The 16,466-nt window shown below is 36.7% G+C and overlaps 1 pseudogene; it reads right to left on the bottom strand.

Annotated features, from left to right (window-relative positions):
• Window positions 1-665: 665 nt before the first annotated feature.
• LOC110591604 lies at window positions 666-1,024 on the bottom strand (annotated as a pseudogene).
• Between the last annotated feature and the right edge of the window lie 15,442 nt (window positions 1,025-16,466).

Raw genomic sequence — 16,466 nt, 5'->3', positions numbered from 1 at the left:
AGTCTTATTATTCAATCCAGCAGTTGTGCTTCTAGTATTTACTTAATTGACTTGAGGAATTTGCCTACACAAAAACTTGCATATGAACATTTCTAGGCCCTTTATTCATAATCAGTAAAAAAATGGAAGCAACTAAGAAGTCCTTCAATAAATAAATGGACAAACAAATTATGGTACATACATATAATGGAATATTATTTAGCGATAAAAAATAAATGAACTCTTAAGCCATGAATAGATATAGTAAAACCTTAAATGCATATTACTAAGTTAAAGAAAACGGTCTTAAAAGCCTGCATACTTTATGATTCCAACTATGTGATGTTCTGGAAAAGGCAAAACTATAGAGACAGTAAAAAGATCAGTGGTTTCCCATGGACTAGGGTGTGGTGGGTGGTGTGGTGTGAAAGATGAAGAGCTAAAGCATAGGAGATTGTTAAGTTTAATAAAGACTATCTCCTTAATCAAACTTCAACCAGGTTCCCCCAAGCCCTCTAGTCTAGTCAATCTTGGGATCCATACTTACAGGACCCCCATGCCTAGTTATAGCAAGAATCCTATTAAACCAGTTTAGACAGAATACCCCACCCTTGATACCTGATCACCCTGGCCTGCCTTCATCAATATTCTTTTTTTTTTTATTTTTTTTACAAGAGAACAAATCTACAGCTTTATTTACTTTTCATTAAATTTAAATCCTTGAGGGGTACAGCATCACACGGATTCTGTGGCCAATGGCTTTAGCAGGAAGGTTGCTTCGGAATTTGGCACGAACCATGCCACTGTCTCCATGAGCACAAGTTACTTTTCCCCAGATTACTCTGGTTTTGTTTGGTTTGCCACCAGGAGTCACTGTGTTGTTCTTTGCTTTGTACACTTAAGCACATCTCTTGCCTAGATAGAATTCCATTTCATCTCGAACATAAACACCTTCAATTTTAAGAAGAGCTATGTGCTCCCTCTGGTTCCAGAGACCCCACTTATAGCCAGCAAAAATGGCTTTGGACTACAGCCTTCCAGACATTATTTGGCATTATAGGAGTCCTGTTCCTAGCAGGCTGCACTTATTTGCACCCAAAGTTCAGCAACAAGAGCTCCCCTCACCTCCTTTTTTTTTTTTTCAAATAAAATGGAACAGAGCAATCTATTTAACTGAATATTGGTTTAGCCAGAATCCCTTCTGGCTTCTGATATTTCTTCTTAGAAATTTTCCATCTACCGATCACCACCCTGCTTGTTGGCCATAAATTCTCATTTGTTCATGCTGTCCTGAGCCCACTTAAATACTGGGTCTCTTTTCCCCTATTGCAATAGTCCATGAATAAAAGATGTTTTTAACCTCTTTAATTACTGTCTGTCTCTGGTGTTCTTTAGTAGTTGATGAAGCTATTCTGTATGATACTGTAATTATGTATCCCATAAAGCTGTACAACACAAAAGTGAAACTTAATGTAAACAATGGACTTTAGTTAACAATAATGTATCAATATTGTTTCATTAATTGTTATAAATGTACCACATTAATGCAAGGTGTTAACAACAGGGTCATATGTGTCTCTGTGTATGTGAAGGGGTATATATGGTAAATCTCTGTACTATCTGTTCAGTAATTGAAAACTGTTCTATAGAATAGAAATACTGTTCTAAAACATGATGGTGCCATTGACTCATCTGAGAAAGGCTGGAGAAAGAGCCAATGGGTATTTTGGTCAATGGCTAAACTGTGGGTATATAAGCAGATGTTGCATAGGTGGTTGTAGCTGGATTTCAGAAAAGGGTGGTTAGTTAGCGATGTATACCTGCAGATTATTTAGAACAAGGGCAATAAATAAAATCCAAGAGTAAGATTATAAAATGAAATAAAAGAAGACAATATCAATCCTCAAGTAATTCCAAAATTTGGAAATTAGAAAAATGAGCAAAATCAGGCTAAGCATAAATATTATTGACTTGAGAAATAAGAAGAAAGTAAGAAGAATGGGATACCAGAGTTGCTTATGCAAGATATTAGACCAGATATTCTTTCAGTTGAAACAGGAAAACTCATATTATCCTATGCAGCCTGGAAACCACCACTGAATGTACCAGTGTATAGGAGACCTATAATGTATGGCAAAAGTGCTTGAAAGACAATCAGAAACTTTCTTCTTCTCCAAGAACCCAACCTAATGGATAATTTTACCCTAAAGGAAGACCAATCAAAGCTTGTCTTAAATCTTCTTTAACTCTCGAGTAGTCACTTTTCTTTTAAATCTTTCAAATCTTTATTTGAAGGAATCTGTCAGTAGCTGACTTCCTTACTATAGTGAATCCTAATTGAGGGCCTTTTAAAATTAATTTTATAGGTGGTTTTAGCCCGTTGGACAAGAGCAACCAAGAAAGAATGTGTGAACTTCTGGTGAAGTGTGTGCGTCATATTTTAAAGTAATTTGATGGGTTCACTTATTAGCCTGTGAAATAATAAATTCCCCCAAACAATAGCTTTAGATATTTCTAGTTGTACGAGTGTATATTAGGTCTTTTACACAAATTGACTATTTGTGCTTAGCTCTCTCAAGTCATGATTGCAGATTCATTATTGCAAGGAGAGTATGTAAAAAAATCACCTCGGGGCCTGATGTAGTAATAACATTAATTGTAAAAAAAAACCCCAAAACACCGTTAAATAAATATTCTAGTGAACAAATTCTTTAAAACAAATATGAGTTATTTAAGGTTTAAGGTGAGAATCCTTTGAATTTCTTAAAAAGGCAAGTTTTTCAACATTACAGAAAGTTTTTTTTTGTCTTTTTTTAGTTAAAAGGCTTAAAAAGGAACTTGACTTTATGGCGACATAAAATAAAATAGATATAGATTATACTTAAATGTTTGTCTTTTTTAAAAACCGGTACACAATAGATGGAGGATTTATTCCTTATCTTTTCTCTCTAAATAATGAAAAATATTGAATACAGCATGTAGCATTTCCAAAAGCAATTGCACTGATATTTTCACATCATCATAAATTTCCTGAAAATCTATACAAAGAAACCATGCATTCTCTGGACTTAACTATACTTTTAATTAAAATTCAAAGATATATTGAATTTATGAGAAATTATTTCCACATCACTGTGAATAAGACTTTAAATTTAGCAGAGATGCCATTGGATTTCTATTTTTCAATTGAAATTTCGATGGAATAGAAGAAATAGATGTGAGATTGACATACGAAGAGGACTGAATTGGAAGTGAGGAATGGAAGACTGCATGGTGGTTTTTATTTGCAAATATTTTTGCTTTGGACTTGAATTACAGACTGTGTTGGAACAGGAAAGAATGCCGCGTGGAACAAGAGTTGTGTGAAAGATGGAGGCTCCTTGAGCAGTGGGAGGGCAATGGATCAGTGGAAGAATGATTCCCTGGCCAGGGAATGTTGAAGGTCCACGTGGCTGGGGGACACGATTTTAGTGGCAACCATCAGTTCTAGAAAAGGCTTTCTCCAGCAGTGTTCGGCTACTTGTGGGCTTGCTTGGGGTGTAGGTGGTTGGGTCACTGGACTGGGTTTCGGATATGCAGATGATGGAAGAAGAGAGGGGAGGATGTTGGAAGTATGCAAAAGATTCCTGTGACTGCTGTCACAAATTACCACAAACTCGGTGGCCTAAAACAAAACAGATTTATCATCTTACAGTTCTAGCAACCAGAAATCTCAAATCATTTTAACTGGGCAGAAATCAAGTTGTTGGTAGGTCTGCCCTTGCTTTGGAGGCTCCAGGAAAAACTTCCTTACTCCTGGTTCTGATAGTATCAGACATTCCTGGCTTGTGGCTACATCACTCGCATCTCTGCCTCTGCCTTCCTGTCTCCTCCTCTGTGTGTGTCAGATCTCCGTTTACTCTTCTCTTTTTTAAAATATTTTATTTATTCATTTGAGACAGAAAGTGAGAGAAAGAGAGAGCATGAGTAGCGGGGGAGGGGTAGAGGAAGAAGGAGAAGCAGGCTCCCCATTGAGCAGTAAGCCTGACCTGGGGCTCAATCCCAGACTCCAAGATCATGACCTGAGCCGAAGGCAGATGCTTAACTGATTGAGCCACCCAGGCCTCACTTTTACTTTTCTCTTATAAAAATCATGCCAGTGGGGTGCCTGGGTGACTCAGTCATTGGGCATCTGCCTTCCGCTCAGGTCGTGATCCCGGGGTCCTGTGATCGAGCCCGGCATCAGGCTCTCTGCTCCACCGGAAGCCTGCTTCTCCCTCTCCCCCTCCCCCTGCTTGTGTTCCCTCTCTCACTGTCTCTCTCTTAAAATCTTAAAAAAAAAAAAAAATCATGCCAGTTCATTTAGGGCCCACCTGGATAATCCAGGATAAATTTTCCATCTCAAAATTATTAACTTAAAATTATTGGCAAAGACCTCTTTTCCAAATAAGGTAACATTTTACAGGGATTTGGACCTTATGACTTTAGGAGCTATTATTGGCCTATACAGGGTACTGGAAAAAAGTTGGTTTTGATGATTAGTATGTGATGGACCCCAAGGTAGATGAAAGAGGTAGAAGGAGAAAGGTCAAAAATGGAGAAAAAGCAAACTGTTAATAGTATCATTAATGTATTAAAGAAGCTAAAAACCAGGCTCACAACCATACAGACTATTTTATTTATGTTAAAAAATGTGTACATATTAGTGTGTGTAGATGCATCTATAATATAACACACAAGTATGTTAATACTGATTATTTCTTGTTGGCATTGTCAGGCTAATTTTTATTTTATATTTATTTAGTTTGTATTTTCCCCATATTTATTATAAACAAAATTAAATTTTTAAGAGCCCACATTATGTTGTATTATATATGATGCCTTTTTAACTCCTCTTGAAATCAAATCATATTTAGTTAAAATATTTGGAATAAAATATGACATTGTGGATCAAGCAATATCATAAGGCCAGAAACATAGTCCCCATTTAAGTGTGGTCTGTGTCTTAGGTTAGAGCAACATTAGCTTCTTAAGCATAAGAGTTTGTTGTTCTAGGATAAAACACTATGTAGTGTGACTACCTGTGGATTTGAACATCAATAATCAGATAGAGAAGGAGCAGGTGTTAACGCTGTCAAAAGCTTGGCAATTTATTTTTCCTAACTTAAATCCTCCTTCATTTGCTGATAGATATTATTCTTGAGCTTCCTCTTGATCTCAGTGGGAGTCTCTGACTTGAGGCTTATGTAGTGATTATAAAGTACCTACAACTCTTCAGATGAAAGGGTTATTAGTACAAAATACTAATAAGCATTATAATTATAAGTGGTCTCAGTGCTAAGGTGTTTGCTGGCATCAGAAACTGGGAATAAGCAGTTTGAATACAAAACTGTCAAAAACGTTTAGTTTGGGAAACATTTTAGGAAGGTTGGTGAAAAGGCATTGACTTGAAGTTGTGTTAATCTAATTCTTTTTTAAAATCATGAAAGAAATTATGCAATGACCCAAAGCAAGCAAACAGATAAGGATGGTAATTTGGAGGCTTATCGATCCAAGGAAATGGAATTGAATGACCAAAGTCTATGTCAGGTAAAAGACAACATAATTAAACTGATTTCTTTGGAGACTTAGGAAGATGGATTTTCGTGAAGATCATTACTGACATGCTATAATTGGAAAAAAAGACAATTGCTTTGGTAGGTTTCTCCATCATTATTACATATTGATATTAATCTCTTTGATTTTTAAACATGGTACCTATAAGCTTAATGTCTGCCATTTAGTTTTCTTATAATTACCAAAAATATGCTACTGGTTTTTATGAGCATCATGTGGTCGTGATACAAGGAGTTGCCATGAGATAAAACTGTCAGTGCTCACGTTATTTTTCAGTGTATTATTGCCCTTAAAGGTTTTTATTTGTTGTTTTACAAAATGTTAACAGAACCTCCAAGTGACAATATTCCCATTACTTTTAAACAAAATGAAGGGCATGCTCTGATTGCTCATAGGCTCTTGTCCCTGCATTTAGTGACATTTTAAATTCAAATGTCAAACTTAACAGTGACACAAGAGAATGTTTTCATAATGAATGGAATAGATGAACTTTTGAAAGCAGATTATGGTCAGTGGGTTAATAAAATGCAAGAACTCAGGGATGACTTTGGGTAATATGATTTTGTTTAAAATGATCCAAAAAATACATCCTGCTTTTAACATAGAAATGTAACTATTCTTAATTAATCCCACCCAAATACATTTTCTCTAAAGTGATGTGGCTGCATGAGATCACTGTTACTTATTGCTAGGTGAGGTGTAAAGATATTAGCACATCAACTATTTCAAGGAAGAACAGGATTTTTACCTACACTTACGCCGATGGCTGTACTTATGAAACTTTAATGTGTGTAGGAATAGCTGAGGGATCATGTCTCTGATTCAGTAAGCCTGGGTTGGGCCCCAAGATTCTGCAGTTCTAGCAAGCTCCCAGGCGAGAGACCTGCTGCTAATTCACAGATCACATTTTTGACTAGCAAGGCTCCATGGTGGATCAAAGGCAGCTGTCTCTGCTGAAAGAGTTATCATCAAGACATTAAAAGTGTGGCAGTGAAAACTTACGACTCTAGAAGGCAAATGAAAAGTAATCAGTGGATAGATCTTGTAGAACAAATTCACAAAAGTGATCCATTTAACAGTCAGATTACATTTTTTACTGTTTTTGGCTATCATTTCCTGAAAATTGACTTTTTCCACCTAAATCTTTTGAAAACAATGCCACTGGTAGAAATAAACACAGTCCAAAAATTGCAAAGAAATAGATGCTTGTGATAGACATTGGGGAGGGTATGTGCTATGGTGAGTGCTGTGAACTGTGTAAGACTGATGAATCACAGACCTGTACCTCTGAAATAAATCATACATTATATGTTAAAAAAAATAATAAGAAGAAGGGAAAAATGAAGAGAGGGAAATCAGAGGGGGAGATGAACCATGGACTCTGAGAAACAAACTGAGGGTTCTAGAGGGGAGGGGTGTGGGGGGGGTGGGTTAGCCTGGTGATGGGTATTAAGGAGGGAAAGTATTGCATGGAGCACTGGGTGTTATACGCAAACAATGAATCATGGAACACTACATCAAAACCTAATGATGTAATGTATGGTGACTAACATAACATAATAAAATAAAAAAAAATAAAAGAAATAGATGCTTTCTGTTGCTTGTAAAGTGCATGTGTTTAGGTGTGGAAAAACATGAGGTTTTTATTCTACACCTGCTGAGGATAAGCTGGGCAATGCTAGACATAAATTTTAACTTTTTTTTCTCCTTCTGGAAATTGAAAAAAAACTCCAGATTACATGTAAATTTTTAAAAAGATGGTTAAATGCATCTTTTCAAATTGTACAAGTGCAAATGAATGTAAGCATTTTTGGTATTTAAAAATGTCATGGAGGGACGCCTGGGTGGCTCAGTCGGTTGAGCATCTGACTTTGGCTCAGGTCATGATCCTAGGACCACTTATTTAACTTCTGTGCTTCAGTCTTCTCATCCATGATAAAACAGGGGTAAGGATGCTTGCCTCAGAGGGTTGTTCTGAATATTAATATGTATAAAAACCTAAGAACCACACCTGGCAAATAGTAATTTCTCAGCAAATGTTAGCTATTATTATTTAAATTTTTGCTAAAGTTAAAATTATCTTTGTGGAGGATCAAGATTTCCAAATGATATTTGGGAATGTTCGCTGGAATATTGTATAGGCTCTTCAAAATCACTGTGTTCAAACCTGTTCTTACCAGGTTCAGCATTAACACTCTTCTCTGCATGTTGACTGTCAAATCGTCTCACTTAACAAACAGCCAGGAGTCCCTTTGACCAAGCAAAACTGTTTATTACACCTAAAGCAGTAACAGAGAGCCCTGGATTGGCAGAATTTTAGTAAAATTTTGGAATGGACAGTTTGGAGAAAGATATTGATATTGACTGAAAGGTGGGGAACTGAGCAAAACTGGGTAAACTTAATGACATGATAGTTTGGGATTGATGGATAGAGATGGGATGATATTTAAAATGAACTTTAATAGATATACCACTGCCTGATAAGTAAACTCTTTGCCTAGATGAGCATTCGATTCAAAAAAGGGATCTGTTGGCTCAGATGAAAAACTGTTTCTATAAATTAATTTGCAGAAATGTTACACAACAAACAGTGAAATTGTTTATGGATTGTCCTTTTATATACCTGGCCAAGAGTTTCATGGATCACATGGTTAAGTCATCTTGACAAAAGTTATGATATTAATTCTCATGCCTCAAATTCTATTCTAAATTGATGACAGGTCTACCTCCTCAGTGACAAAGACAGAGGCAGATTATATTCCCAAGTTTTTCTCTTGTCCTCATTCACATGTTTAATTTTCATCAGCTATCTACCAGATATTTCTTGCACAGTTTCTTAATGATGTTGTCAGGTATCATTTCTGGACTGCCAGATATCATTCTGGACTGTATGCTATAAAGTCCATTTAGTGTCATAGCCTGACTGTCTAACACAGTCCCTAAGAGTGAGTGAGTGCTGGATAAATTTACTCAAGAATGGAAGGAAGAAAAGAAGGAAGAGAATGAAGGTGGGATAGAAAGACAAAGGGAGGAAAATGTATCTCTAAGTGCCAAATGAAACTGATCATCCAATTTTATCAAGTTGCATTTGTAAGATTTCCAGCTTGTGGAATGGAGAAATCAGTATCATATCTTATGAGGATATCCTAACGTCTGGTTAGGAAGTTAGAATGGTACAGTTACCTTCATAAATGAAAGTCTTGAATATGACCTTATTTCTTTTATTGAGAATATCTTATCAAAATTGATAATTCAATTCAAAGTGAATACAGAAAATTTCAATGTTAGGAAGGTAAAGTGATTTTGTGACTCTTTGCTGTTCCTCATAGGGAAGACAAAATCATATGAAGGGGTGTGTGTGTGTGTGTGTGTTAAACTTAGGGTTTTATTTCTCTCCTGTTATTAAATTTGGCTATTATTCTCTATCTCCTAGTAAACGCCACATTTATGACTATGTTACACTTGAGGTCACCTGTAATCTGAAGCAATAACTAATGTAATGCTTTCCTTGGATTTTCTCTTGCTGAGATAAAAAATTGCCGTCTGTAGTTCTGCATAGGAACTTGAGGTTGGAACCAAAGTAAGGAGAGATCTTTAATAGTATCAAATTAATATGAGTTAAGCAGGGGTACTCTAAGTGTGGTTTCCTACCAGCCACACCAGCTGCTAGATGTTTATTAGAAATGAAAATTCTTAGGTTCCACCTTAGACATACCAAATCTGACTCTAGCGGTGGTGCCCAGGATATGTGTGTTATTATGCCCTCCTGGTGGTGTTGATGGCTGCCGGCATTTGAGAACCAGTGGACTTGCGCATCTATATCATCGTGCTATCCATTGAGCAAGGGTTGGAGTTTGCAAAGTAACATTCTCTGCATCATATCTCAGGGGCAGTGGAGTAGGATATAAAAGTCCAAACCACATGGGATGCAATTTAATAGAATTCATTAAGATTCTCCTAATAAATTCTCACTCCAGTAATTCCTTATCCTTGCTCCAGGTTCTCCTTCCTTTTCCCTCTCCTTCTGGTGCACAGTTGGTTCCACACAAGTAGACCATCGGACCTTGAAACATCAGCTTATGGGAATATTCATCTAGTAAGTGAATCTTCCCCTGAAGAGGTGTTGAGTATGAGAATTCCATAGTAGCTTCTGAAAGAATTAGATTTTTCACTAGATAGTTACACAGCCATTTCAAATCAGCCAGATCAAAATGTTAGAAGAATCTTTAGTGATATTCCAGAACAGATGGTGGAGAAGGAGAGCAAGAGGCATGAGATGATAGTAGGGTAGGGTAGAGGGAGAGGAGAGAGATTTAAGAAATGAATTGACTTTTGTAGAAAAGATTTTAGGCACAGCTAGAGCCTGGGCCTGTTGGAAAAATTTGTCCTTGCAAATTGATTTCCAATCACTTTCCTATTGAGCATGCAAGAAAGTGTTAAGTCTAGGGACCAGCTTGCAGATAGCTATTACTACCATGTCAGGGGGTGTTCAGAAAGTAAAGAATCCACTCAATTTGAATAATGAAAGGAAATTGATGATCTGGGGACCGATGCCCAGTGAAATTTGCTACCCTTAGAGAAAAGGCTGTGGTGGTTCTTACCCTGTGTAGCTCTTTGTAAGAACTTTCATCATCTACTCTCATTACCTGCTTCAAGGAAATTCATGTTTCCCTGTGTCTTTCACTTGGTGATAAAATGGGCAGTGTGTGTGTGTGTGTGTGTGTGTGTGTGTGTGTTTGATGGATAGGATAGGATAGAAGAGGGGAATGGATACAAGATGGGATCCCCATGATTTGTCTTGGAAAACTGGATGGTTAACCTTACCATTTACAGAGTAAGATGAAAATAACAAAGGAGAGCTCATCTACTCATGTCAGTCTTGGACTTATAAATCTTGGAAAACTTAAGAACAGGTGCTACTGATTATTATAGCTAAGATTACTATATTCTTCTAAATTAGGGTCCATATGAAATTTGCTTGAAATTTATCCACTGTATAAATGAATTGAAAGAATATAAATAAGTTGAAATTGTCATTAAATTCTATATGGAATTATATAATGAATGCCAGCTTTATCATTTTTCCTTTTTTATAACATTTGCTCTCATGAGTGCAATCACAGAGAAAAGAAGATCATTCATTTGACTCCTGAAAACCATCTGAGATTGGGATGGGTAGACTTTGGGTTTCACAGTTTATAATAGGACAATGTTAATGATTTGTACTGGTTTGAACTTTGTGTTGAGTTCATATCAACCTTGTCTGATTATTTCTGAGTATTTAATACAGGATGGTTTAGAGCCATATTAGGAGAAACTGTTTTGAAATATGGACAAAAGAGGAATCATTCTAAGTTTGGGTCATTGCATATTTAAACCCATGCAATGGTGTTTAATAATGCAGACATACTGAAGTTAAGACATTGAAAATAGTGCTCCCAGTATAATTGTAAACTTGATGATGCTGCACACACAGCAAATGTCTATGACTTAGGAAGCCAACTGTATATGAAATAACTATATATAAATTGTTATTAGAGAAATTTTAATGGGAATTGTAATTCTAAAATTTGGTGCTTGGATCCATATAAATTCTTAACCACAATATTTTTTGTGAATTTTTTCCACTTAAATTCATTAAAAGGAGAGAACATTTTTCTCTATATCTAATGAAGTCCTCCAGATTATAAAGTTTTAATTTTAATACCAGGATAGAAAATAGGGATGGACTTTTCACATTTAAAGATTTTAGGGGCGCCTGGGTGGCTCAGTCGTTAAGCGTCTGCCTTTGGCTCAGGTCATGATCCCAGGGTCCTGGGATCGAGCCCCGCATCGGGCTCCCTGCTCTGCGGGAAGCCTGCTTCTCCCTCTCCCACTCCCCCTGCTTGTGTTCCCTCTCTCGCTGTGTCTCTCTCTGTCAAATAAATAAATAAAATTAAAAAAATATTTTAATAATGAGATAACAGGCAAATAAGTCAATTAAAGCAGCAAAATATAAAATACATTATTCATACCAGCTTTCTATAAAAGTACTTTAATTTTTTGAGTTGCAAAACATGAAGTATTGGGCACCTGGGTGGCTCAGTCGGTTAAGCTTCTGCCTTGGGCTCAGGTCATGATCCCAGGGTCCTGGGATCAAGTCCCACATCAGGTTCCCTGTTCATCAGGGACGCTGCTTCTCCCTCTCCTCCTTGCTTGAGCTCTCTCTCACTTATTGTTTCTCTATCTCAAATAAATAAATGAAATCTTAAAAAAAACCCTACAAAGTATTATATTGATTATTGATGTAACTAGTCATGTAGGGAAAATATGAATGTTACGGTTCACTTTTCCAAAGTGGTGTGGAGATGGAATACTGGGAAGTGGCTTTAAAATTGATATAACAAACGATGCACAAAGGAGTGTTATTAAGTTCCATAAAATACACATCAGAAGGCTCTATATATTCCAATATGTGGTATTGCTTTAGTCATCTCTGCAATTATGCATGCAATTGTTTTCAGAGTCTGCAGCAAAACTTTTACTTTCCTTATTATATTCAACATTTTTTTCAGATTAAAAATTAGGATTAGTAATCCTAATTTTAGAAAATTTAGAGCATCCGGAGAAGCATAAAAAAATATTGAAAACTACTTGCAAAATGTGCTTTGACAGGAGATATCTGTCAATATATTCATGTATTTCTTACCAATATATTTGCTAGCTAATTTTATTAAAAGAACATACATAATATTATATATGGGGGTACATGTGTATACATATAAAACATGGATCATAGTATACATATATCCTGCTCATATTAATATTTTAAACATCTTTTTTTAAATGACTTCATAATCCAATATAAGGACACCAGGATCATTGGTTGATTCTAAAATTTTTCTAGTGTAGGGCGCCTGAGTGGCTCAATTGGTTAAGTGGCTGCCTTCAGCTAACGTGACAATCCCAAGGGTGCTGGGATTGAGCCCTGCATGGGGCTCCCTGCTCAGTGGGGAGCCTGCTTCTCCCTCGGTGCCCCCTCACTCATGCTCTCTCCGTCTCTCTGTCAAATAAACAAAAGCTTTAAAGAAATAAAATTTTTCTTGTGTAAAAATCGGGTGCATAGTGTTAAACATTTATTTATTTATATTAAGATTTTATTTATTTATCTGACAGAGAGAGAGAGGGAGAAGCAGGCTCACCACTCAGTAGGCAGCCCACCGTGGGGCTTGATCCCAGGACCCTGGGATCATGACCAGAGCTGAAGGCAGAAGCTTAACCGACTGAGCCACCCAGGTGCCCAATACTTCATAAACTTTCTGCAGGTCTCCTAAAACATAATACCACATTGTGTTTTAGAGTGTGCACTAGCTCTCTGCTGAGTGATAACCCAAGATCTGTTCTCAGCTATCTTACATTAAGCAAGGAGAGAATGATTATACATACAACAACTATCAAAAGGCCATCAAGGAGGAGCCAGGTGAATTGCAGCCAGCCCAGTCCTGACAACACGAGCCGCTGAAAGAGCGCTAACAAAAGTCATCTTCAGATACACTATGTGAGGAAAATAAACTCTACCTCTTGTAGCTCCCTTTTAAGGGCCCTCTTTTTCTTGCCTTTTGCCTTTTTATTTATCAGACAAGTGAGATGATTTGTAACTCTTACAAAGATGTTTTGTATGGGAAAATGATTTTTATTATTTGACGTGAAATAATACATCTTATTTGGTATTGAGTGAAAGGAATAATAGCAACTGTCATGTTAGAGAAAGCAACTTGGTTTGAAAGGGAAGTATATGTTTTCTTTTTTAATTACTTTATGTATTTATTTGAGAGAGAGAGACAGCAGAGTGAGAAAGAGAGAGTACAAATGGGGGGTGAGGGGAAGAAGGAGAAGCGGACTCCCTGCTAAACAGGGAACCTGACATTGGGCTCAGTCCCAGGACTCTGGGATCATGACCTGAGCTGAAGGCAGACGCTTAACCAACTGAGCCACCCAGGTGCCCCAAAAAGTAGGTATATTTTTTTCAGTGAAAAACAAATATTCTTCAATTTCTTCTAAATCACTTAGAAGTATTTTTGAAATAGAAGTTCCAGAAGTGTTTGGGTTAGACTAGAGGTGTAGACTCCTAAAGCTAGCTGCTCTTTAGATAACCTTTCCCATTTGGGATTTTAAATTCCAGGGATGTATTGAGAGAGAGACAGATGGAGAATGATAAATATAGAAAGAGAAGGATAGAGATAGATATAGAGTGAGAGGCAGAGACAGAGAGAGACAAAGACAGTGAGACAAACAGACACAAACAGAGACACCCACACACACAGAAAGAGAGAGAGAAAGAGACAGAGAGAAAGAGACAGAGAGAAGGAATGCAAGAGAGACAGAGACCGAGTCAGAGACAGAGAGAGACTAAAAATAAAGGACCATATTTTTAGTGATTCTGAAAATGTTATTGAAAAATAGTGTCTAGGTTTAGTTTTTCCACATCACAATCATGTGATAATCTTTACTGCTGTAAACAACTTTCAAAGTCATGTTTCTCTTCTTATGAGAGGAAAATTCTCCCTTACCTTGGTCTACCAACATGTGTAAGTAAAATAAATCCTTGACTCCAACAATTTACAAATGTACTGAGACCCAAAGTTTTCAAATTTAAAATAAGGGAAAATTCGCTGCTTTTGCTGCTATTGAAATGTGCTCCATTATAAATAAGTTCTTGTCCTAAATTCTAGCTATCATAAGACACTGACACCATTCATCTGGAAAATGTAAAGAACTGTGTAACTGAGGGACAAGGCAGATGAGCTGAAGTGAAAATAAATCATTCACAAATTTGTGTATCAGCACTTTTCTGTTTTTAGATAGAAAACATTGATAGTGCAAACTATTTGATAATGTGTAGATTCTTCCTCTGAGCAATAGTCACTTCCATATATTTAGTTTTGTTAATAGAACAAATCCACATGAATTTCCTTCATGCAAATTCTTACACACTCATCCTGGGATCTAGTCTAATTTCCATGTGGCCTTAAAATATCACTACAGTCTCAAATCTCTTCTCTTTGTATATATCTTTCACAAACTGTAACAAAATGAAACTGGGTATAGATCTCTGTTAATCTAGATTCCTCCTAAATTCTAAACTCTGTTATCCAAACTACATGGCTTCGTCTAAAGCCGACAAGTTCTGAAATCACTGCTTTCTCCTGGGTCCTTCGTTTTCTTATTTCTGAGTTTACCTCTCTTCTCCAGAAATGTCTTAGCTTCATTAACACAACAATTATGTCACTCATATTCATCATTTTGTCTCCTGTGCCACCTGAAAAGAAGTCATTCAATAAATATTTTCTGAATCTATTTAGGTGTTAATTAATTTAGAAATTGACCAACAGTTACTGAGAATTCCAAGAGTCATATAATGTTTTAATAGCGAGTGATTGTTCTCCCCTGAATTATACTCTAGTTTTAATCCCTGGAGTTAAATACCATCAAAATACCATTCGTACATTTTTGGGAGCTATTTCATACATATGCATTTATAGATGCATAAAGGTAACATTCATCTCTTTACTTTGCTTACATGAAGCCACACAATGTTCATGTAACAATGGATAATCCACTTCAATTTTTAAAGTGCCTTATATATGTTCTATCATATGAATGAACTCTAATTTCTTTAAGTAAGTGCCTTCTTAATGTATATATAAGTAGTTTCCCGCTGTTGCTGTTGTATGTGCTTTTGCAATGAACACTCTTACATACGCATTTTTGCTTAACTTAATAACTCTAAAGGTCAAAAGGAGAGTGCATTTTAAATTTTGATAAGTGTTACTTAGTCTGGCTTCATTCTGGAAAGATTATAACACTTTATTCTTTTATTGCAGCATCTGGGAGTGTTCGTTTTCCAATATCCTTTCTAACATGCTCTTTATTTTACTTAGTAATCTCTGTATTTTATTAACCATATACAAAAACTCTTGGTGCTTACTCCCCAAACTGCCCCTCCGTCACTCCTGTCTCAGTAGTGGCAACTTAACTTTTACCAGGGTTCTCCAGAAGCAGGGCTTCTATGTTGCCGTCTTGAAGCAGAATTCCTGTCTTTGCTGTTAGAGACTTCAACTGATTAGACGAGGCCCACCCACATTATGGAGGATAATCTGCTTTACTTAAAGTCTACTGATTTAAATGTTATCCCATCTTCAAAGTATCTCACAGTAACATCTAGGCTGGTAAAGTTTTGCCAAATAATTAGATACCCTGGCCTAGACAAATTGACACATAAAATTAACCAGCACAGCTGTCTACACATGGCTCAGACCAAAAGTCTTAGAATCATTTTTGACTGGTCTTTTTCATAAGACATAACTACTCTATAACTAAGTCTTATAGCTTTTACCCTCAAAACACATCTGTTTATCTTCACATCCATATCTATTATTGTGCTCCAAAGACACTGATTCTTGGATGATTACAATGGCCTCTAAGCCACTCTCTTGCTTTCCACGCTTGCCTGCCCCACCTCCCATTTTCTTCCAGCACACATATATTCTCCATAAACACAATCAGAATAATCTTTATTAAGGTCACTCCTCTGCTTGGTACACCCCAATGGTTTCCCACCTCCAGCCAAGTAAAATCAGAGTTGCTTGCTCCTGACAAGGCTACAGCCTCATCTCTCTATCACTGGGCCACTGTGCCATCTTATGTCACTGTAGCCACATTACCATCTTTGTTGTCCCTTGACCAAAGTCCTACCTCAGAACCTTTTCCCTTCTGTTCCATCTGCTTCACATTCTCTTCCCCAGATAGCTGTGTTGCATCATTCCTCACTGGATTGAGGTCTCTGTCCCCAAATCACCATAACAGAGTCCTTTCCTAACAAGCCTTTTTAAAAATACTCATGCCAAACTCTG

The sequence above is a fragment of the Neomonachus schauinslandi genome, chromosome 7 (assembly GCF_002201575.2).
Source record: "Neomonachus schauinslandi chromosome 7, ASM220157v2, whole genome shotgun sequence".
Classification (NCBI taxonomy): domain Eukaryota; kingdom Metazoa; phylum Chordata; class Mammalia; order Carnivora; family Phocidae; genus Neomonachus; species Neomonachus schauinslandi.
This window is presented reverse-complemented; position numbering and strand designations above follow the sequence as displayed.